The sequence below is a fragment of the Triticum aestivum genome, chromosome 5B (genome assembly GCF_018294505.1).
Source record: "Triticum aestivum cultivar Chinese Spring chromosome 5B, IWGSC CS RefSeq v2.1, whole genome shotgun sequence".
Lineage (NCBI taxonomy): Eukaryota > Viridiplantae > Streptophyta > Magnoliopsida > Poales > Poaceae > Triticum > Triticum aestivum.
Genome location: NC_057807.1, coordinates 592,711,901 through 592,737,796, shown reverse-complemented (window position 1 = coordinate 592,737,796; position 25,896 = coordinate 592,711,901).

The window sequence follows — 25,896 nt, the reverse complement described above, 5'->3', positions numbered from 1 at the left end:
AAAACTCTTATCTCAATTCTCAAGCTTCTAATGTGCTTTTCGATGCTTTGAGCAATGTAGTTATATTTCAACTCATGCCGTTCTGGGACGCTCATGAGTTGTGGACAAATCTTCAAGATAAATATGGTGTGTCCAAGATTTGTAAGGATGATCGTTCTCCCTCCACCTCCGGCCGTGTTGCCTTTCTCAACTTCTTCTACTTCACCTACATGTGGTTTTCCACAAGGTAATGACACGGTGAGTAGTGGTGTTCATTGCAATGATGATAGTGGGCTTATTGTTGATAATCCTTCATCACTTTCTTATTGCAATGCTTCATCTTTGGACTTTAGCACTTCGAGCACTCCAAGTGTTTCACATGCTTGTGTTGATAGTCCTTGCATATCATGTAGAAATTGCTTCACTAAATCTCATGATGATATGCTTGCTATATCTTGTTGCCATGATAAAAATGCATGTATTTCCTCGAGTTGTTGCGCTAACAATGTAGAGGAAACCGAACACTCCATGGAACAAGATGTGGTGTCTAATGGTGCCTCAAGGGATCCTACATCATCATCTATTGCTTTTTGCCTTATGGCTAAGGCGTCAAAGGTATCTCCTACTTTGTACCCCAATATGTCTCTTGATGATGATGTTGATGCTAATGATGAAGATAATGATAATGTTGCCTCCTTAAAAACTAAGGGGGAAATGATTTTTAAAGCTCTTCATAAAATTAAAATTGCTCGTTCCAACTTCATGGAAATAATGTCCGTTGCCATTGATGGCAAGAAATACATTGAGGAGTTGGAATCTCATCTAGAGGAGCATGAGGCCACCATTGAGAAAATGGAAGCTCATGGGCGTGATTACGCAAATGAGATCGCAGAGCTATCTCAAGCTCTTGAACATGAACAAACCACCTCCGAATCTCTTGAGGAGACTTTTGCTCTAGAATTATCTAGAGTGAGGGAATCTCATGATAGATCTCTTGAGGTGGCCAATGATTTCAAAACTAAAAATGCTAAGCTTGAAGTTTCTCATGCTAGACTCCTTGAGGATTTTGAGCACCTCAAAAATGGCTCAAGGGTCATCAAGGGTGAGCTCATCAAACTCACCGAGTCTCATGCCCAACTTGAAGCTTCTTATTTAAAAGAGCTTGCCAAGTTGTCCTCTCCTATTGTTGTAAATTATGATGCTTGTGCTACTAACTCTATTACTTGTGAAGCATCCATTTTGAAGGAGAATGTTGAGCTACGGGCTCAACTTGAGGTGCTATCTAGCAATTATGGGAAATTGGAAGAAAGCCATGAAAAGCTCTCGAGCTCTCATGATGATCTTCTAGTATCCCATAATGTGCTAAAGGTAGCTCATGAGGCCATGATTGCTAAGGTAACATCTAGTGAGCCTCATGTGGATACTAGCACTATTTCTAGTCAAAATATTATATTGCCATGTGCTAGTCCTTGTAATTCATCTACTCACAATGTTGGTACATCTTGTGATGAATTGCTTTCCTTGCCTTGTTGCTCTAATGATGAAGCTTATACTTCCTCTAGTACTTGTGCTGAGACTAACCATGTAGAGGAAATCAAAGAGCTCAAGGCCCAAGTCACTTCTTTGAAGAAAGACTTGGAAAAGAGTCATCAAGGGAAATCCACACTCAACAATATCTTGAGTGTGCAAAAATCCCCCAATGACAAAGGTGGACTTGGATTCAACTCTAATAAGAAGAAGAAGTCCAAGATGAACAAAAGGAAGGGCCAAAAACAAGTCAAGAATTCGGCCAAGATTGTTTGCTTCAAGTGCAAAGTAGAAGGGCATCATGTTAGATCTTTCACATTGAAGAAGAAGGCCATTAGTGTCAAGCAACAAGGGAAGAGGGCACAAGTTCAATCTCATGCTCAACCTCAAGTTGAAGAAAGGCCTCTTCCCAAGAAGACTCAAGTTAATGCTTCTCTTGTTGAGAAATCAAGTGAGAAGAAAGTGAAGAGTAGACGTTGCTACTTATGTCGTGAGAAAGGCCACATAGCTTCTTCATGCACTAATGGTAACTTATCCAACCCAATTATTATTGATGATATCTATTCTCTTGGGAAACATAAGGTTGGCAATGTGTTTGCCAAGTTTGTTGGTACTCAAAGTGGTGTCAAGAGAAGAACCATTTGGGTAGCCAAGCCTATTATGACTAACCTCTTAGGACCCAACTTGGTTGGGGACCAACAAGCTCAAACTTGATCAATAGGTGTTGTTGGAGGTCATTGGAGACTTGGCTACATTATGAAGAATTAAGGGGACTTCATCATTCTTGTTGTCTCAAGCCAAGTCAATTGGGTTGTCAAGTTTCTATCTTATATCCAATGTGCCTCCTTGCGGTAACTTGTACTTAAATTGTTTACATTGAAAGTTACTTGCCCCTATGCATGTTTTGGTTTTGTTCCTTGCATGTGTTTGTATATGTTGTGCTTCCAACTTGCTTATCTTAAGCAATCAAGTATGTGTGTGTTGGTTTGCACATCATGTACGTGTGTGTCGTGCGTTGAGCCTTTTTGCTTCTTGTTTGTATCCTAGTTGGCTCATGTGAGAGATTAATGGAACATCCCATTTTGGGGGAGTGATGTGCTTTGTGCACCTCACAATCCTATAAATGTGTGTAGATGAGGAATACCATCTAGTATTGATATTACAAGATTATCTAGTCGCTAGGTGGTACATCTCTCATGAGAAATTCAAATTCTAAAAATTCCATTGATTATCTCGTGTTGAATCCTCTTATTGCCTCTTGTTAAGTTCTTATTGGTATCACATTATGGGGGAGTAATATGCTATGTGCATATTACAAGCCTAGAAAATGTGTACATTTGAGATATTGTCTCCTAGAATTGATATTGTAAATTATATTGTTCCTAGGTGACATGTTAGCTCTACAAGTGGCAATTTGCTTATGTTTGTTGTAAAGATGATGTTGGATATCCTTGTTATCTACCACCGGGAATTATTTCCAAATACTTCTTGTCTTTTGACAATTGGTAGTCACTTATGTGTGGTAGAACTTATTGATCATCTTTACATTGGCTTTTGTTTTTATTTGCCTTTTCTCTTGCCAAAAATTGTGTCAACTCCCGTTGTCTTCCATACCACTTGTGGATCGTGTTAATTTCTTGTTCTTGTCTACTGTTTTCTAGATATAGTGAAAGTGGTGATCCCACCTTGTGCATTTTGTATTCAAAAGCAAATTCTCTATAGTGCACAACTGGTGGGGGAGCTATCCTATTTTATTTAGAACACTCTTCTTGTGATCCTTATCAAGTGTGTGTTGGTGGAAGGCAAGCCGTTTTCTTTTGGTACCTTGTGCCATCATGAAACTTTGTTGAGAGCTTGGTTTGTTTGGAACCATCCTCTCTTTGGGAGTTTGACATCTTTAATTTAGTGTGTATCAATGGATATCTCATTCCTTGTTGTATCTTTAATTCTATTTTCCAAGTGATGATTTCTCCATTTGGTATCCTTTTCACTTGGCATTTCTTTGTATTTTGGTATCGGTTCTTGAAAGTCTTGAGCATGCATTTTAACTTCATGTAGTTCCTTTGGCATGTTTTCTTTCTTTGACCCAATATATAGGGGAAACTCCACCAAGTCTCAAATTGGATGAGATGTTCATGAGATTCATTTTCATATCTATATGCACACATCTATGTGGAGTTTGTCCTATGTATTGTTGGTTCTCTAACTCTTTGGTCCCAATGAGTTTGGGTACCATTTTGTTTGTGTTGTTGTTTTAGGAACAAGTGGAGATGCATTGGATGCTCGGCTCACTCACAAGGAAGGTGTTGTCACCATGTGCATATTGGAGTCAAGCTAGGATGATCAATGAACTACTATCTACCTTCAATTGGTATCTTCTACATCCTTCCAATGATATCTCGGTAACAATTATCTATTCATGCTTTCCCCTCTTGCATTCAACCTTGTGTAGGTTGCATCTTGGCATGATGTCCATTTCATATCTTGTGATACTTGTTTTCTTTCTCAAAGCATCCCAACAATGATCTCATGTTGCTAGTTGTGATGTCTTTGATGGTTGTGTGGTAGGAATTCATTTATATACAATAAGACCATATCTAGCCATGTGCTATGCTTCCAAGCAAATATCTTATTGGTATATGTATGACTTCCTTTTGGATATCTTATTCCTTTGTGTTGTAACTATGTCGGGTGTACATCCTTCTTTGTAGACATATATCATCATGATTTCGTCTACCTAGAACCTTATACACCTGAGAGAAATTACATCTCTAGATGATATCCTTTCTTTCACGTCCACCTTGTCTTTCTTTTGTTATTTCTTTGGTGGCTCCATGAAAGATCTTGTCTTGAGTGCGGGTCTTATCTCCTTGCATCTTGATGCACTCTTTTGTGGTGAAGATCTTTTTCCTCATGCTTGTCTTGACGAGGCCTTTGCCATCTTAATTGGTATCCCTCGTCTTGATGAGGCTTTCATTTTCTTCTTCGCCACGGGTTGTCACAAGCATAGGTTCTCTTCTGCTTATTAGTAAGCTTGTGAACCCATTTGCCAGTTGTGTGAGAATGATAGGCCTTGCACCGTGTGCCTCATTCTTTCAAGACTATGTTGATGCTTAATGCTCTTCTGTACATTAGTCTTCTCAAGTGCATTGCCTTGTGTCACACACATCTTTTTGGTTGAGCCCACTCTTAAGTTGCCTCTCTTACTTGTTGCTCAACCATGTGTTTGTTGCAAGTACTAGGCTTAGTTTCCTATATGCTCACTTGCACTTGTTGTAAGTTTCTATTGATTTTGGGGGAGCTATGATCCTATTTTGTGCACTTTGTATCCAAATACAAAAATTCTTGATGTGCACAAATCATGGGGAGCTTCTCTAGTTTCTTTAGAACACTGCTCCGCTCTTATCATAATATCCTTTATTCATGTGGCTCGTAGGATCATTGGCCTAGTTGGTTCAATGGTATCTTTTGATAGCTTGCTTCAATTGGTATCTTTTGGTTGCTTGATTGCTTGTTTCTCTCTTTGATTATGTCTTTGTGGCATATCTTCCGTTTGCAATCTTTGGGCCTCAATATAGTTTGTCTTCCTCCAAGTATTTACCGTTGGATATGTGTATTGGATTCCACTCTCTAGTTGAGAAATACACAATTTATGGAGGAAGACATTTTATATTGGCCTTCTAAGCTTTTAGCCCATTTTGGCAATCGATGCCAATGGGGGAGAAGTTTCAGAGAGTTTTGTGGAGAAGTTTAGAGAGTTGTCTCCTCTTGCTTTGGTTTTGTTCCTTAGCATTTGCATCTCATTCGCATGCACTATTGGTTGTTGCATTGCATGGTGATGCATAATTCCTTATATAAACTCTCTTGAAAGTGATTGTCATCAATTACCAAAATGGGGGAGATTGAAAGAACATGCGATGCCCCCATGTTTGGTTTTGGTAATTGATGACAATCTCTATGGACTAATGGTTGCCTTGAGTTATATTTGAAGGTTTTGTCCATAGGCTTTTCTTGAAGTCCATGTGTTGGTTTCAAGGAGTTTATGGGTTGACCAAGGTGCTATTAAGGAATTATCCAAAGATTGGTCATGTGAGTGTTGAGCTTATTGCAAGCATGTCTTGAAGAAGAAGATAGTGTGATCATTCATGTTTACCTTCAAGACATCATCCAAATGAAGAGAGTTGGAAAGATTCAAGGTTGATCAAGACTAAGTCAAGAGTGAATCAAGTTGATCAACTCATAAAGCATAGAAGATGTATCGAGAGGGATCAAGTGATCCCATGGTATGGTAAGCATTGTCTATGTGAGAGTTCTATGTGGGGTTAGGTACGTGTCCATGGGCTTGCGTCAAGAGGAAGATATCATACAACCCATGGAAAGGATGACATCAAGTGGTGATCGTCATCATGATTGCTGTGTGCAAGTTCAAGTGGAGCATCATGAAGAGATCAAGTGCTTGAATCTTGCCATCCTTTGTGGTGTCAATGGTCTTGTGAAGATGTGCCTAAGAGAGGCTCACCCATAGTGGACTATGGGGGAGCAATCATCTAGTCTTCATCGAGCCAACGCAATCAAGAAAGGTGGTCTAACTTGAGGGAGTCAAGATCGTCATCATCTAGCTCAAGTGGACCATGTGCAAGGCAAAGGTTTGCCCTTGATAGGTTTTCTCTTTTACCGGTCTCGTGGTGGTAGTTGGGAGACCGGGTTATAGGATCGTTTGCCATACTATCAAGGGGGGCTCTCAAGTTGGTAGCTTGATCGTATCGTTAGTAGAGAGCTCAAACCATTGCATCCTTGCATCATGTTTCTTGGTTCTTGTTTGGTTCTCTTTGTGGGTCTTAGAGCTTATGGTCATCTTGATGACAAGCTTGAGTTCATCGAAAACGGAGTTCGCATGCGTCTTCTATGATGTTTTCGGTGTTGGAGGTTTCACTGGTCTTATCCAAGGAAGGGTTCTCACCATTTTCTTATGGGCATTTTCTCATTTGCTTCTGATGGATATTTCTCTCAAGATTGTCTTAGCCCTTGTTGCTAGCTTTCCAACAAACTTGGTTTCATCGAATTCGGAGCTCGTATGCGAAAGTTGTGGCTGTTTTGATATTGCATGTTTTACATAGAGAGGTTGTACCGCCCCTTAAGAGGTGGTACCGGTTGACCGGTACAACTGGTGTTTGGAGCGGTTGTACCGCTCCAGAATTGGTCCGGAGGTTGTTCCGGCCATGTACCGCTCTACCACCGGACTAGTTTCTGTTTTGGAGCGGTTCTTGGGCAGTTGTTGACCGGTTTTACCGGTTTAACCAGTACTACCGGTTCCCCAGGCTGTTTTACCGCTTAGAGCTTTTCCCAGGTTGGTTTTTCCTCTGCTTTGGCCGGTCGTACCGGTTCGTGCACCGGTTGTACCGGTCCTACAACTTTCTGTACATAACGGGCAGATTCGTGGGGACCTATTTAAGGGGGTCTTCTTCCCCAATGGTTCCTTATCTCTTGAGCTCGTTTTTGCCCCATTGTTGACCTTCTTTGAGCTTCCTAACTCTCAATCCCTCCATAGATTCTTGATAGTTTTTGAGGAAAAAGAGAGAGGAGATCTAGATCCACACTTACACCAATCACTTTCTCCTCTATGTGAGGGGAACCCCTTGGATCTAGATCTTGGAGTTCTTTGTGTTCTCCTTCTTGTTCTTCCTCTTACTTTCCTCCCTAGCATTAGTTGCTTTGGTGGGATTTGAGAGAGAAGGACTTGGGTACTCTGTGTGCCCTTGCCATTGCATTTGTGCGTCGGTTTGAGTTCTCCACGGTGATACGTGGAAGTGAAGTTTGAGAAGCTTATTACTCTTGGGTGTTTAGGCACCCTAGAGCTTGTTCCTCTTGGGTGCTTTGGCGCCTAGACGGTTGGTGGTGTTTGGAGCTCAATCATTGTGGTGTAAAGCTCCGGGAAAGCGTCGGGGTCTCCAATTAGGTTGTGGAGATCGCCCCGAGCAGTTTGACGGGTACTGGTGACCGCCCCCAAGGGTTGCCAAAGTGTATGGGTTCTGTGACCGCCCCCAAGGGTTGCCATTTGTACGGGTTCGGTGACCGCCCTCAAGGGTCCCTTAGTGGAATCATGGCATCTTGCATTGTGCGAGGGCGTGAGGAGATTACGGTGGCCCTAGTGGCTTCTTGGGGAGCATTGTGCCTCCACACCGCTCCAAACAGAGATTAGCATCCGCAAGGGTGTGAACTTCGGGATACATCGTCGTCACCGCATGCCTCGGTTATCTCTTACCCGAGCCCTTTACTTATGCACTTTACTTTGTGATAGCCATATTGTTCTTTGTCATATATCTTGCTATCACATAGTTGCTTACCTTGCTTAGCATAAGTTGTTGGTGCACATAGGTGAGCCTAGGTGTTGTAGGTTTTGTTCTTGACAAATTAACCGTTAGGTTTATTCCGCATTTGTTCAAGCCTAAACCGTAATTATTTTAAAACGCCTATTCACCCCCCCTCTAGGCGACATCCTCGATCTTTCACCTATGCACTTGCAGGCCCAACAACGTCTACAAGAAGAAGGTTGTGTAGTAGACATCGAGCTATTTTCTGGTGTCGCAATTTCCCTACTCATGGTTTGAATTTATGGATGATCATACAAAATTTCTATGCCCGATTGAATTTTGCTTCTAGAAATCTTTTAGATTCGGCCGCGGGAGGCACGTTTATGGAAATTACGTTAGGGGATGCTACCAAATTGCTTGATAATATTATGGCTAATTATTCTCAATGGCACACCGAAAGATCTTCTAGTAAAAAAGTGCATGCTATAGAAGAAATCAATGTTTTGAGTGAAAAGATGGATGAACTTATGAAGATGTTTGCTCATAAAAATACTCCTCTTGATCCCAATGATATGCCTTTATCTACTTTGCTTGAGAATAATAATGAATCTATGGATGTGAATTTTGTTGGTAGGAATAGTTTTGGAAACAACGCTTATAGACGGAATTTTAATCCTAGGCCTTACCCTAGTAATCCTTCTAATAATTATGGAAATTCCTACAACAACTCTTATGGAAATTTTAATAAGATGCCCTCTGAATTTGAGAGTAGTGTTAAAGAGTTTATGAATTCACAAAAGAATTTTAATGCTTTGTTTGAAGAGAAATTGCTTAAAGTTGATGATTTGGCTAGGAACGTTGATAGAATTTCTCTTGAAATTGATTCTTTAAAGCTTAGATCTATTCCTCCTAAGCATGCTATCAATGAGTCTCTCAAAGCCATGAGAATTTCCATTGATGAGTGCAAGGAAAGAACCGCTAGGATGCGTGCTTCCAAAGATGACTTTATTAAAGCGTGTTCCTCCAATTCCTATGAAAATCAAGATGAAGATCTAAAAGTTATTGATGTGTCCCCCATTAAATCTTTGTTTTGCAATATGAATCTTGATGAATCTGAAGATTATCTTCCTTTACCTAGAAGGCGTTCTAAGAATTCAGAGTTTCTAGATCTTGATGATGAAATTGATGAAAGTGGGATTGAAATAAATAAAAACCGTGATGTTGCTAAACCCACTATTTTAGATCTCAAGGAATTTAATTATGAAAATTGCTCTGTGATTGGTTGTATTTCCTTGTTGCAATCCGTGCTAGAATCTCCTCATGCTTATAGTCAAAATAAGGCCTTTACCGAACATATTATTGATGCTTTGATGCAATCTTATGAAAAAAAACTTGAGTTGAAAGTTTCTATCCCTAGAAAACTCTATGATGAGTGGGAACCTACTATTAAAATTAAAATCAAAGATTTTGAGTTTCATGCTTTATGTGATTTGGGTGCTAGTGTCTCTACTATTCCCAAAACTTTATGTGATTTGCTAGATTTCCGTGATTTTGATGATTGCTCTCTAAACTTCCATCTTGCGGATTCCACTATTAAAAAGCCTATGGGAAGAATTAATGATGTTCTTATTGTTGCAAATAGGAATTATATGCCCGTAGATTTTGTCATTCTTGATATAGATTGCAATCCATCATGTCCTATTATTCTTGGTAGACCTTTCCTTAGAACGATTGGTGCAATTATTGATATGAAGGAAGGGAATATTAGATTCCAATTTCCCTTAAAGAAGGGTATGGAACACTTCCCTAGAAAGAAAATAAAATTACCATATGAATCTATCATGAGAGCCACTTATGGATTGCCTACCAAAGATGGCAATACCTAGATCTATCCTTACTTTTATGCCTAGCTAGGGGCGTTAAACGATAGCGCTTGTTGGGAGGCAACCCAATTTTATTTTGTGTTTTTGTTTTTGCTTCTGTTTAGGAATAAATAATCCATCTAGCCTCTGTTTAAATGTGGTTTTGTCTTTTAATTAGTGTTTGTGCCAAGTAGGACCTATAGGATAACCTACGATGATAGTTGATTTGATTCTGCTGGAAAAACAGAAACTTTGCATGCACGAATATAATTTTGTTAAATCACAGGAACGTTCTTTTGTGTTGATTATTTTTGCTGCTGATCAATAAACAAATTGTCCAGGACTTCCTATTTTGGTAGAATTTTTAGAGTTCCATAAGTTTTCATTAGTTACAGATTGCTACAGACTGTTCTATTTTTGACAGATTCTGTTTTTCGTGTGTTGTTTGCTTATTTTGATGAATCTATGGCTAGTAAATTAGTTTATAAACCATAGGGAAGTTGGAATACAGTAGGTTTAACACCAATATAAATAAAGAATGAGTTCATTACAGTAACTTGAAGTAGTCTTTTGTTTTATTTCTCTAACGGAGCTCACGAGATTTCTGTTGAGTTTTGTGTTGTGAAGTTTTCAAGTTTTGGGTGAATTCTTTTGATGGATTATGGAACAAGGAGTGGCAAAAGCCTAAGCTTGGGGATGCCCATGGCACCCCCAAGATAATCCAAGGACACCAAAAAGTCAAAGCTTGGGGATGCCCCGGAAGGCATCCCCTCTTTCGTCCACTTCCATCGGTAATTTACTTGGAGCTATATTTTTATTCACCAACATGATATGTGTTTTGCTTGGAGCGTCTTGTATTATTTGTGTCTTTGCTTGTTAGTCTACCACAATCATCCTTGCTGTACACATCTTTTTGAGAGAGACATACATGAATTGGAATTTGTTAGAATACTCTATGTGCTTCACTTATATCTTTTGAGCTTGATAGTTTTGCTCATAGTGCTTCACTTATATCTTTTGAGCGTGACATTTTTTTCTCTAGTGCTTCACTTAGATCTTTTAGAGCACGGTGGTGGATTTGTTTTAAAGAAACTATTGATATCTCATGCTTCACTTAGATTATTTTGAGAGTCTTTAATAGCATGGTAATTTGCTTAATGTTAATATACTTGGTGTTCAAGATATGTGAAACTTTCTTTTGAGTGAATTGAATAGTAAGATAAGTTTGATGCTTGATAATTGTTTTGAGATATGGAGGTGATAATATCAAAGTCATGCTATTTGGGTGATTATGAATTTGAGAAATACTTGTGTTGAAGTTAGCAAGTCCCGTAGCATGCACGTATGGTTAAAGTTGTGTAACAAATTTGAAACATGAAGTGTACCTGGCTTGTGCATCCTTATGAGTGGCGGCCTGGGACGAGCGATGGTCTTTTCCTACCAATATATCCCCCTAGGAGCGTGCGCGTAATACTTGAATTTTTGATGACTTCTAAATTTTTGCAATAAGTATATGAGTTCTTTTGACTAATGTTGAGTCCATGGATTATACGCACTCTCACCTTTCCACCTTTGCTAGCCTCTTCGGTACCATGCATTGCCCTTTCTCACTTTGAAAGTTGGCGCAAACTTCGCCGGTGCATCCAAACCCCGTGATACGATACGCTCTATCACACATAAACCTCCTTATATCTTCCTCAAAACAGCCACCATACCTACCTATTATGGCATTTCCATAGCCATTCCGAGATATATTTCCATGCAACTTCCATCATCATCATCATGACATACATTACTTTTATCATATTGCCATTGCATGATCATGTAGTTGACATCGTATTTGTGGCAAGGCCACCATGCATTATTTTTCATACATGTCACTCTTGATTCATTGCACCATCCCGGTATACCGCCGGAGGCATTCATATAGAGTCATATCTTGTTCTAAGTTTCGAGTTGTAATCCTTATGTTGTAATCAATAGAAGTGTGATGATCATCATTATTAGAGCATTGCCCAAATAAAAATAAAAAGAAGAAAGGCCCAAAAAAAGAAAATAAAAAAGGGGGCAATGCTACTATCTCTTTTTCCACACTTGTGCTTGAAAGTAGCACCTTGTTCTTCATGTAGTGAGTCTCATATATTGTGCTTCAAAGTAGCACCTTTTTCCTCATGTAGTGAGTCTCATAAGTTGTCTTTTTATACTAGTGGGAATTTTTCATTATAGAACTTGGCTTGTATATTCCTACGATGGGCTTCCTCAAATGCCCTAGGTCTTCGTGAGCAAGCGAGTTGGATGCACACCCACTAGTTTTCTTTTGTTGAGCATTCATAGCTCTAGTGCATCCATTGCATGGCAATCCCTACTCCTCATGTTGACATCAATTGATGGGCATCTCCATAGCCCGTTGATTATCCTCGTCGATGTGAGACTTTGTCCTTTTTTTCTTCTCCACACAATCCCCATCATCATATTCTATTCCACCCATAGTGCTATATCCATGGCTCACGCTCATGTATTGCGTGAAGGTTGAAAAAGTGTGAGATTATTGAAGTATGAAACAATTGCTTGGCTTGTCATCGGGGGTATAGAAGTTGGGAGCATCTTTGTGTGACGAAAATGAAGCATAGCCTAACTATATGATTTTGTAGGGATGAACTTTCTTTTGCCATGCTATTTTGAGAAGACATGATTGCTTTAGTTAGTATGCTTGAAGTATTATTATTTTTGTGTCAATATGAACTTGGGACATTTACATCTGTGCCCCTAACTCGAACCCACTACTCAGATTTGCCCCTAATTTTTAGGTATGCTCAGTTTTGCCCCTCTGTCGTTAGTATCACTTATAGAAATGCCCTTCCGAGCCGTTACCGTCCAGTCAAAGGGTGTTGACCGCTATCTGGGCATTTGTTGGACATTTTTCCCCTGACTACATGTGTCACTTACAGGTGGGACCCGCTGAAGAAAAACAAAAATAAAAACCATATCCACTCTCTCACTCACTTACATGTGGACCCATCACAAAAAAAAGAAAAAAAAAGAAAAACTCAAACCATCAGCGTTAAGCCGCCGGCGAGCCACGGCAGAGGGCATGGGAGCCCTGTCCAGCGACCAAAACGGCGTTGATTTCATCCTGCGCGCACGCGTGGGCTTGCTCGGACTCGAACTGAAGTGGCGGGATGAGCAGGGACGGCTGGAGTGTCGGCCATGGCCGAGGCCAGCGGCGGCGCCGGTCGAAGCATGGTGGCAGAGGGGCTGGAAGGCACGGGGGAGAGGGGATAGAAGGCACTGGGAACAAGGCCTCACCGGGTGCATGCCAGAGTGGTAGAAAGGACTCCCGAGGCCCGATGGCGAGCACATGTACCCCGTCTACGGCCGCCGGAGCGAGGTGCCGTGAGGAGGGGGCTGTATGAAGAGGAGCTCATCGGCGAGTTGTCTGGAAGATCCACGATGACATATGGATCTCAGGAACGGTAACTTAGCGTCAGGGGATCACGGACGACGGCGAATCGAAGATGGCGGCCGATGGACAGATCCGGTGGAGATGGCGTCCGTTGAGAAGTTGAAGGGCACCCGACGTATCAATCTTCGGCGTGGTGATTCCCAGCTTGACGGCGGGCATCGGGGACATGGCGGTGTGGCCTCTCGACGACATTGGCCACGGGAGCGGCGATGCTCAGGTGAGCACGTGAGCGACATGCCCTCGGCCTTGGCAGAGGGGGAGGATGACCAGCCAGTGGGCTGGCCTCGCTGGGCCGTCCTGGGCCAAAAGGTAAGCGTGTCCTTTCTCTTTTATTTTTAATTTCTGTTTTATTTTTTTCCAGGGGCAAAAATGTCCACTAGACGCCCAGAAAACGGTCAATGCCCTTTGACTGGACGGTAACGGCTCGGAGGGGCATTTCCATAAGTGGCACTAACGGCAGAGGGGCAAAACTAAGCATACCCCAAAATTAGGGGCAAAACTGAGTAGTGGGTTCAAGTTAGGGGCAGAACTGGAATTGGCCCTATGAACTTTTGTCTTGAATATTTTGGATCTGAATATTCATATCACAAGTAAGAAGATTTACATTGAAATTATGTCAAAGTATCACTCCGCATCATTCAGTAATGTTAAACGGTTTAGAATTGTGGCGCCAAAGACGTTTTTGAAACGTCGCGGAACATATGAGATGTTCCAAGGGCTGAAATTGGGATTTCAGGCTCGTGCCCATGTCAAGAAGTATGAGACCTTCGACGAGTTTCTTAGCCTACAAACTAAGAGAGAAAAGCTCAATCGTTGAGCATGTGCTCAGATTGTCTGAGTACTACAATCACTTGAATCGAGTGGGAGTTAAACTTCCAGATGAGATAGTGATGTTTCTCCAAAGTCATTGCCACCAAGCTACTAGAGCTTCGTGATGAACTATAACATATCAGGGATAGATATGATGATCCTTGAGCTATTCGCTATGTTTGACACCGTGAAAGTAGAAATCGAGTAGGAGCATCAATTGTTGATGGTTAGTAAAACCACTAGTTTCAAGAAAGGGCAAGGGCAAGAAGGGATACTTCATGAAACGGCAAATCAGTTGCTGCTCTAGTGAAGAAACCCAGGGTTGAACCCAAACCCGAGACTAAGTGCTTCTGTAATGAGGGGAACAATCACTGAAGCAGAACTACCCTAGATACTTGGTAGATAAGAAGGCTGGCAAGGTTGACAGAAGTATATTGGATATACATTATATTAATGTGTACTTCACTAGTACTCCTAGTAGCACCAGGGTATTAGATACCGGTTCGGTTGCTAAGTGTTAGTAACTCGAAACAAAAGCTGCGGAATAAACGGAGACTAGCTAAAGGTGAGATGACGATATGTGTTGGAAGTGTTTCCAAGGTTAATGTGATCAAGCATCGCATACTCCCTCTACCATCGAGATTGGTGTTAAACCTAAATAATTGTTATTTGCGTTGAGCATAGACATGATTGGATTATGTTTATCGCAATGTGGTTATTCACTTAAGGAGAATAATGGTTACTCTGTTTATTTGAATAATACCTTCAATGGTCTTGCACCTAAAATGAATGGTTTATTGAATCTCGATCGTAGTCATACACATGTTCATGCCAAAAGATATAAGATAGTAATGATAGTACCACCTACTTGTGGCACTGCCATTTGAGTCATACTGGTATAAAACGCACGAAGAAGCTCCATGTTATTGGATCTTTGGACTCACCCGTTTTTGAAAAGTATGAGACATGCGAACCATGTCTATTGGTATGTACGCATGAAGAAATTCCATGCAGATGGATCGTTTGGACTCACTTGGTTTTGAATCACTTGAGACATGCAAATCATACCACATGGGCAAGATGACTGAAAGGCCTCATTTTTAGTGAGATGGAACAAGAAAGCAACTTGTTGGAAGTAATACATTTTGATGTGTGCAGTCCAATGAGTGTTGAGTCACGCAGTGGATATCGTTATGTTCTTACTTCACAGATGATTTGAGTAGATGCTAAGTATATTTACTTGATGAAACACAAGTCTGAATTATTGAAAGGTTCAAGTAATTTCAGAGTGAAGTTGAAGATCGTCGTGACAAGAGGATAAAATGTCTATGATATGATCATTGAGATGAATATCTGAGTTACGAGTTTGGCACGCAATTAAGACATTATGGAAATTGTTTCACAACTAATACCGCCTAGAACACCATAGTGTGATGGTGTGTCCGAACATCATAACTGCACCCTATTGGATATGGTGCATACCATGATGTCTCTTATCGAATTAACACTATCATTTATGGGTTAGGCATTAGAGACAACCGCATTCACTTTAATAGGGCACCACACAATTCCATTGAGATGACACCGTATGAACTATGGTTTAGAGAAACCTAAGCTGTCATTTCTTAAAAGGTTTGGGGTTGCGACGCTTATGTGAAAAAGGTATTAGCCTGATAAGCTCGAACCCAAAGCGGATAAATGCATCTTCATAGGACACCCAAAACAGTTGGGTATACCTCCTATTTCAGACCCGGAAGCAAAAGTGATTGTTTCTAAAACGGGTCCTTTCTCGAGGAAAAGTTTCTCTCGAGAGAATTGAGTGGGAGGATGGTGGAGACTTGATGATGTTATTAAACCGTCACTTCAACTAGTGTGTAGCAGGGCACAAGAAGTTGTTCCTATAGCGCCTACACCAATTGAAGTGGAGGTTGATGATATTGATCATTAAACTTCGGATCAAGTCACTAGTAAAACTCGTAGGTCGACAAGGATACGTACTACTCCAGAGTGGTACGTAATCCTGTCTTGGAGGTCATGTTGCTAGACAAGAATGAACCTACGAGCTATGGAGAAGCGATGGTGGGCCCGGATTCCGACGAATGGCTCGAGGCCATAAAATCCGAGAGAGGATCCATGTATGAAAACAAAGTATAGACTTTGGAAGAACTACTTGATGGTCATAAGGCTGTTGGGTACAGATGGATTTTAAAAGGAAGACGGACAATGATGGTAAGTATCACCATTAAGAAAGCTCGACTTGCTGTTAAGATGTTTTCCGACAAGTTCAAGGAGTTGACTGCGATGAGACTTTCTCATTCGTAGCGATGCTAAGAGTCTGTTGGAATTATATTAGCAGTTACTGCATTATTTATGAAATCTTGCAGATAGGATGTCAAAACATTGTTTCCTCGACAATTTTTTTGAGGAAAGGTTGTATGTGATACAACCAGAAGGTTTTAACAATCCTGAAAGATGCTAACAAGTATGCAAAGCTCCAGCAATCCTTCTAAGGACTGGAGTAAGCATCTCGGAGTTGGAATATACGCTTTGATGAGATGATCAAAGATTTTGGGTTTATACAAAGTTTATGATAAACTTGTATTTCCAAAGAAGTGAGTGGGAGCACTATAGAATTTCTGATGAGTATATGTTGTTGACATATTGTTGATCAGAAATGATGTAGAGTTTCCCAAAGTATATAGGGTTATTTGAAAAGTGTTTTTCAATGGAAAACCTGGATTAAGCTACTTGAACATTGAGCATCAAGATCTATAAGGATAGATCAAAATCGCTTAATAGTACTTTCAAACGAACACATACCGTGACAAGATTTTGAAGGAGTTCAAAATAGATCAACAAAGAAGGAGTTCTTGGCTGTGTTAGTATTGAGTAAGACTCAAGACCTGACCACGTTAGAAGAGAGAGAAAGGACGAAGGTCGTCCCCTATGCTTTAGACGTAGGCTCTAAAGTATGCTATGCTGTGTACCGCACCTGAAGTGTGCATTGCCATGAGTCAGTCAAGGGGTACAAGTGTGATCCAGGAATGGATCACATGACAGTGGTCAAACTTATCCTTAGTAACTAGTTGACTAAGGAATTTTCTCGATTATGGAGGTGGTAAAAGAGTTCATCGTAAAGGGTTACGTCGATGCAAACTTTGACACTAATCCGGATGACTCTGAGTAGTAAACTGGATTCGTATAGTAGAGCAGTTGTTTGGAATAGCTCCAAGTAGCGCGTGGAAGCTGCATCTACAAGATGACATAGAGATTTGTAAAGCACACACGGATCTGAAAGGTTCAGACCTGTTGACTAATAAACCTCTCTCACAAGCGGGATATGATCAAACACCATGGGTGTTGGATTCATTACAATCACATAATGATGTGAACTAGATTACTGACTCTAGTGCAAGTGGGAGACTGTTGGAAATATGCCCTAGAGGCAATAATAAAATGGTTATTATTATATTTCCTTGTTCGTGATAATTGTCTATTGTTCATGCTATAATTGTATTAACTGGAAACCGTAATACATGTGTGAATACATAGACCACAACATGTCCCTAGTGAGCCTCTAGTTGACTAGCTCGTTGATCAATAGATGGTTATGGTTTCCTGACCATCGACATTGGATGCCATTGATAACGGGATCACATCATTAGGAGAATGATGTGATGGACAAGACCCAATCCTAAGCATAGCACAAGATCGTGTAGTTCATTTGCTGAGAGCTTTTCTAATGTCAAGTATCATTTCCTTAGACCATGAGATTGTGCAACTCCCGGATACCGTAGGAATTCTTTGGGTATACCAAACGTCACAATGTAACCGGGTGGCTATAAAGGTGCACTACTGGTATCTCCGAAAGTGTCTGTTGGGTTGGCACGAATCGAGACTGGGGTTTGTCACTCCGATGATGGAGAGGTATCTCTGGGCCCACTCGGTAATGCATCATCATAATGAGCTCAATGTGACTAAGTAGTTAGTCACGGGATCATGCATTACGGAACGACTAAAGTGACTTGCCGGTAACGAGATTGACCGAGGTATTGGGATACCGACGATCGAATCTCGGGCAAGTAACGTACCGATTGACAAAGGGAATTGTATACGGGATTTCTTGAATCCTTGACATCATGGTTCATCCGATGAGATCATCATGGAACATGTGGGAGCCAACATGGGTATCCAGATCTCGCTATTGGTTATTGGCCAAACAGCTGTCTCGGTCATGTCTGTATGATTCCCGAACCCGTAGGGTCTACACACTTAAGGTTCGGTGACGCTAGAGTTGTTATGGGAATTAGTGTGCAGTTACCGAATGTTGTTCGGAGTCCCGGATGAGATCCTGGGTGTCATGAGGAGTTTCGGAATGGTCCAGAGGTAAAGATTTATATATGGGAAGTCCTATTTTGGCCACCGGAAAATGTTTGGGGTTTTTCGGTATTGTGCCGAGAAGGTTCTAGAAGGTTCCAGAGTGGGGCCCACCTGCATGGGGGGACCCACATGAACGTGGGTACTGGGGTCAAGGCCCCACACCCCTGGTCAAGGCGCACCAAGATCCCCCCTTAGAAGGAATAAGATCATATCCCGGAGGGATAAGATCAATATCCCTAAAAAAGGGGGATAACAATCGGTGGGGAAGGAAATGATGGGATTTCTTTCCTCCCACCTTTGCCAACGCCCCAATGGACTTGGAGGGCAAGAAACCAGCCCCCCACCCCTATATATAGTGGGGAGGCACATGGGAGCTTCACCCTTGCCCCTGGCGCAGCCCTCCCCCTCTCCAACTCCACCTCCTCCTCGGTAGTGCTTGGCGAAGCCCTGCCGGAGAACTGCAAGCTCCACCACCACGCCGTCGTGCTGCCGGAGCTCTCCCTCAACTTATCCTATCCCCTTGCTAGATCAAGAAGGAGGAGACATCCCCGTGCTGTACGTGTGTTGAACGCGGAGGCGCCGTTCGTTCGGCGTTAGATCGGATCTTCTGCGATTTGAATCGCCGCGAGTATGACTCCCTCATCCGCGTTCTTGTAATGCTTCTGCATCGCGATCTTCAAGGGTATGAACATGCACTCATCCTCTCCCTCTCTTGTTGCTAGAATCTCCATAGATTAATCTTGGTGATGCATAGAAAATTTTGAATTTCTGCTACGTTCCCCAACAATGTGTTCGTTTAAAAGTACTATTAAGCGATTTTGGTCTATCCTTATAGATCTTGATGCTCAATGTTCAAGTAGCTCAATCCAGGTTTTCCATTTCACAACACTTTTCAAATAACCCTATATGCTTTCCAGAAACTCTACATCATTTCTGATCAACAATTTGTCAACAACATATACTCAGCAGAAATTCTATAGTGCTCACACTCACTTCTTTGGAAATACAAGTTTCTCATAAACTTTGTATAAACCCAAAATCTTTGATCATCTCATCAAAGCATATATTCCAACTCTGAGATGCTTACTCCAGTCCTTAGAAGGATTGTTGGAGCTTTGCATACTTGTTAGCATCTTTTAGGATTGTCAAAACCTTCTGGTTGTATCACATACAACCTTTCCTCAAAAAAATCATCGAGGAAACAATGTTTTGACATCCTATCTGCAAGATTTCATAAATAATGCAGTGACTGCTAATATAATTCCAACAGACTCTTAGCATCGCTATGAATGAGAAAGTCTCATCGCAGTCAACTCCTTGAACTTGTTGGAAAACATCTTAACAACAAGTCGAGTTTTCTTCATGGTGATACTTACCATCATTGTCCATCTTCCTTTTAAAATCCATCTGTACCCAACATCCTTACGACCATCAAGTAGTTCTTCCAAAGTCTATACTTTGTTTTCATACATGGATCCTCTCTCGGATTTTATGGCCTCGAGCCATTCGTCGGAATCCGGGCCCACCATCGCTTCTCCATAGCTCGTAGGTTCATCGTTGTCTAGCAACATGACCTCCAAGACAGGATTAGGTACCACTCTGGAGTACTATGTATCCTTGTCAACCTACAAGTTTCAGTAGTGACTTGATCCAAAGTTTAATGATCAATATCATCAACTTCCACTTCAATTGGTGTAGGCGCTATAGGAACAACTTCCTGTGCCCTGCTACACACTAGTTGAAGTGAAGGTTTAATAACCTCATCAAGTCTCCACCATCCTCCCACTCAATTCTTTCGAGAGAAACTTTTCCTCAAGAAAGAACCCATTTTTAGAAACAATCACTTTTGTGAAGGAAATATGCCCTAGAGGCAATAATAAAGTTATTATTTATTTCCTCATATCATGATAAATGTTTATTATCCATGCTAGAATTGTATTAACCGGAAACATGATACATGTGTGAATACATAGACAAACATAAAGTCACTAGTATGCCTCTACTTGACTAGCTCATTAATCAAAGATGGTTATGTTTCCTAACCATAGACATGTGTTGTCATTTGATTAATGGGATCACATCATTAGGATAATGATGTGATTGACATGACCCATTCCGTTAGCCTAGCACTTGATCGTTTAGTATATTGCTATTGCCTTCTTCATGACTTATACAAAGTTCCTGCAACTATGAGATTGTGCAACTCCCATTTACCGAAAGAACACTTTGTGTGCTACCAAACGTCACAACGTAACTGGGTGATTATAAAGGTGCTCTACAGGTGTTTCCGAAGGTACATGTTGGGTTGGCATAATTCGAGATTAGGTTTTGTCACTCCGATTGTCGGAGAGGTATCTCTGGGCCCTCTCGGTAATACTCATCACCTAAGCCTTGGAAGCATTGTAACTAATGAGTTAGTTATAAGATGATGTGTTACAGAACGAGTAAAGAGACTTGCCGGTAACGAGATTGAACTAGGTATTGGATACCGACGATCAAATCTCGGGCAAGTAACATACCGATGACAAAGGGAACAACGTATGTTGTTATGCGGTTTGACCGATAAAGATCTTCGTAGAATATGTAGGAACCAATATGGTCATCCAGGTCCCGCTATTGGTTATTGACCGAGAATGGTTCTAGGTCATGTCTACATAGTTCTCGAACCCGTAGGGTCCGCACGCTTAATGTTACGATGACAGTTTTATTATGAGTTTATAAGTTTTGATGTACCGAAGTTTGTTCGGAGTCCCGGATATGATCACAGACATGACGAGGAGTCTCGAAATGGTCGAGACATAAAGATTGATATATTGGACGACTATATTCGGACACCAGAAGTGTTCCGGACATTTTCGGAGAAAACCGGAGTGCCGGAGGGTTACCGGAACCCCCCCGGGAGAGATAATGGGCCACATGGGCCTTGGTGGAAAGAGAGATGGGCGGCCAGGGTGGGCCGCGCGCCCCCTCTCCCTCTGGTCCGAATTGTACTAGGAGGGGGGGCGGCGCCCCCCTCTTTCCTTCCCCCCTCCCCCCTTCCTTTCCCCTCCTAGTAGGAGTAGGAAAGGGGGAGTCCTGCTCCTACTAGGAGGAGGACTCCTCCTCCTTGGCGCGCCCACAAGGGCCGGCCGGCCTCCCCCCTCCCTCCTTTATATACGGGGGCAGGGGGGCACCCCAGGACACACAAGTTGATCTACGGATCGTTCCTTAGCGGTGTGCGGTGCCCCCCTCCACCATATTCCACCTCGGTCATATCGTCGTGGAGTTTAGGCGAAGCCCTGCGCCGTCGTGCTGATGGAACTCATCCCTGAAGATTTGCTGGATCGGAGCCCGGGGATCGTCATCGAGCTAAACGTGTGCTGAACTCGGAGGTGCCGTACGTTCCGTGCTTGGATCGGTCGGATCGTGAAGACGTACGACTACATCAACCGCGTTGTCATAACGCTTCCGCTTACGGTCTACGAGGGTACGTGGACGAACACTCTCCCCTCTCGTTGCTATGCCATCACCATGGTCTTGCGTGTGCGTAGGAAAATTTTGAAATTACTACGTTTCCCAACAGTGGCATCCGAGCCTGGTTTTATGCGTTGATGTTATATGCACGAGTAGAACACAAGTGAGTTGTGGGCGATACAAGTCATACTGCTTACCAGCATGTCATACTTTGGTTCGGCGGTATTGTGAGATGAAGCGGCCCGGACCGACATTACGCGTACGCTTACGCAAGACTGGTTTCACCGTTGTGAGCACTCGTGCTTAAAGGTGGCTGGCGGGTGTCTGTCTCTCTCACTTTAGCGGAATCGAGTGTGGCTACGCCCGGTCCTTGCGAAGGTTAAAACAGCACCAACTTGACGAACTATCGTTGTGGTTTTTATGCGTAGGTAAGAACGGTTCTTGCTAAAGCCCGTAGCAGCCACGTAAAATTTGCAACAACAAAGTAGAGGACATCTAACTTGTTTTTGCAGGGCATGTTGTGATGTGATATGGTCAAGATGTGATGCTATATTTTATTGTATGAGATGATCATGTTTTGTAACCGAAGTTATCGGCAACTGGCAGGAGCCATATGGTTGTCGCTTTATTGTATGAAATGCAAACGCCCTGTAATTGCTTTACTTTATCACTAAGCGGTAGCGATAGTCATAGAAGCAATAGATGGCGTAACAACAACGATGCTACGATGGAGATCAAGGTGTCGCGCCGGTGACGATGGTGATCACGACGGTGCTTTGAAGATGGAAATCACAAGCACAAGATGATGATGGCCATATCATATCACTTATATTGATTACATGTGATGTTTATCCTTTATGCATCTTATCTTGCTTTGATTGACGGTAGCATTTTAAGATGATCTCTCACTAAAATTATCAAGAAGTGTTCTCCCTGAGTATGCACCGTTGCCAAAGTTCGTCGTGCCCACACACCACGTGATGATCGGGTGTGATAAGCTCTACGTCCATCTACAACGGGTGCAAGACAATTTTGCACACGCGGAATACTCAGGTTAAACTTGACGAGCCTATCATATGCAGATATGGCCTCGGAACACGGAGACCGAAAGGTCGAGCGTGAATCATATAGTAGATATGATCAACATAGTGATGTTCACCATTGAAAACTACTCCATCTCACGTGATGATCGGTTATGGTTTAGTTGATTTGGATCACGTGATCACTTAGATGACTAGAGAGATGTCTGTCTAAGTGGGAGTTCTTAAGTAATATGATTAATTGAACTTAAATTTATCATGAACTTAGTACCTGATAGTATTTTGCTTGTCTATGTTTGTTTGTAGATAGATGGCTCGTGCTATTGTTCCGTTGAATTTTAATGCGTTCCTTGAGAAAGCAAAGTTGAAAGATGATGGTAGCAATTACATGGACTGGGTCCGTAACCTGAGGGTTATCCTCATTGCTGCACAGAAAAGTTACGTCCTGGAAGCACCGCTGGGTGCCAGGCCTGCTGCTGATGCAACTGACGATGTTAAGAACGTCTGGCAGAGCAAAGCTGATGACTACTCTATAGTTCAGTGTGCCATGCTTTACGGCTTAGAACCGGGTCTTCAACGACATTTTGAACGTCATGGAGCATATGAGATGTTCCAGGAGTTGAAGTTAATATTTCAAGCAAATGCCCGGATTGAGAGATATGAAGTCTCCAATAAGTTCTACAGCTGCAAGATGGAGGAGAATAGTTCTGTCAGTGAACATATACTCAAAGTGTCTGGGTATAATAATCACTTGATTCAACTGGGAGTTAATCTTCCAGATGATAGCATCATTGACAGAATTCTCCAATCACTGCCCACCAAGCTACAAGAGCTTTGTGATGAACTATAATATGCAAGGGATGAACAAGACTATTCCCGAGCTCTTCGCAATGCTAAAAGTTGCGGAGGTAGAAATCAAGAAGGAGCATCAAGTGTTGATGGTCAACAAGACCACTAGTTTCAAGAAAAAGGGCAAAGGGAAGAAGAAGGGGAACTTCAAGAAGAACAACAAGCAAGTTGCTTCTCAAGAGAAGAAACCTAAGTATGGACCTAAGCCTGAAACTGAGTGCTTCTACTGCAAGCAGACTGGTCACTGGAAGCGGAACTGCCCCAAGTATTTGGCGGATAAGAAGGATGGCAAAGTGAACAAAGGTATATGTGATATACATGTTATTGATGTGTACCTAACTAGAGCTCGTAGTAGCACCTGGGTATTTGATACTGGTTATGTTGCTAATATTTGCAACTCGAAACAGGGACTACGGAATAAGCGAGCACTGGCCAAGGACGAGGTGACGATGCGCGTGGGAAACGGTTCCAAAGTCGATGTGATCGCGGTCGGCACGCTAGCTCTACATCTACCTTCGGGATTAGTTTTAGACCTGAATAATTGTTATTTGGTGCCAGCGTTGAGCATGAACATTATATCTGGATCTTGTTTGATGCGAGACGGTTATTCATTTAAATCAGAGAATAATGGTTGTTCTATTTATATGAGTAATATCTTTTATGGTCATGCACCCTAGAAGAGTGGTCTATTTTTATTAAATCTCGATAGTAGTGATACACATATTCATAGTATTGAAACCAAAAGATGCAGAGTTAATAATGATAGTGCAACTTACTTGTGGCACTGCCGTTTGGGTCATATCGGTGTAAAGCGCGTGAAGAAACTCCATACTGATGGACTTTTGGAATCACTTGATTATGAATCACTTGGTACTTGCGAACCGTGCCTTATGGGCAAGATGACTAAAACGCCGTTCTCCAGAACTATGGAGCGAGCAACTGATTTGTTGGAAATCATACATACTGATGTTTGTGACCCAATGAATGTTGAGGCTCGCGGCGGGTATCGTTATTTTCTCACCTTCACAGATGATTTGAGCAGATATGGGTATATCTACTTGATGAAACACAAGTCTGAAACATTTGAAAAGTTCAAAGAATTTCAGAGTGAAGTGGAAAATCATCGTAACAAGAAAATAAAGTTTTTACGATCTGATCGTGGAGGAGAGTATTTTAGTTATGAGTTTGGCCTACACTTGAAACAATGTGGAATAGTTTGGCAACTCACGCCACCTGGAACACCACAACGAAATGGTGTGTTCGAACGTCGTAATCGTACTTTACTTGATATGGTGCGATCTATGATGTCTCTTAATGATTTACCGCTATCGTTTTGGGGTTATGCTTTAGAGACGGCCGCATTCACGTTAAATAGGGCACCATCAAAATCCGTTGAGACGACGCCTTATGAACTGTGGTTTGGCAAGAAACCAAAGTTGTCGTTTCTTAAAGTTTGGGGCTACGATGCTTATGTGAAGAAACTTCAACCAGATAAGCTCGAACCTAAATCGGAGAAATGTGTCTTCATAGGATACCCAAAAGAGACTATTGGGTACACCTTCTATCATAGATCCGAAGGCAAGACATTCGTTACTAAGAATGGATCCTTTCTAGAGAAGGAGTTTCTCTCGAAAGAAGTGAGTGGGAGGAAAGTAGAACTTGATGAGATAACTGTATCTACTCCCTTATTGGAAAGTAGTTCATCACGAGAATCGGTTCCTGTGACAACTACACCAATTAGTGAGGAAGCTAATGATAATGATCATGAAACTTCAGATCAAGTTTCTACTGAACCTCGTAGGTCTACCAGAGTAAGATCCGCACTAGAGTGGTACGGTAATCCTATTCTGGAAGTCATGTTACTTGACCATGATGAACCTACGAACTATGAGGAAGCGATGATGAGCCCGGATTCCGCAAAATGGCTAGAAGCCATGAAATCTCAGATGGGATCCATGTATGAAAACAAAGTATGGACTTTGGTTGACTTTCTCGATGATCGGCAAGCCATTGAGAATAAATGGATCTTTAAGAAGAAGACTGACGCTGATGGTAATATACCTGTCTATAAAGCTCGACTTGTTGCAAAAGGTTTTCGACAAGTTCAAGGGGTTGACTACGATGTGACTTTCTCACCCGTAGCGATGCTTAAGATCGTCCGAATCATGTTAGCTATTGCTGCATTTCATGATTATGAAATTTGGCAAATGGATGTCAAGACT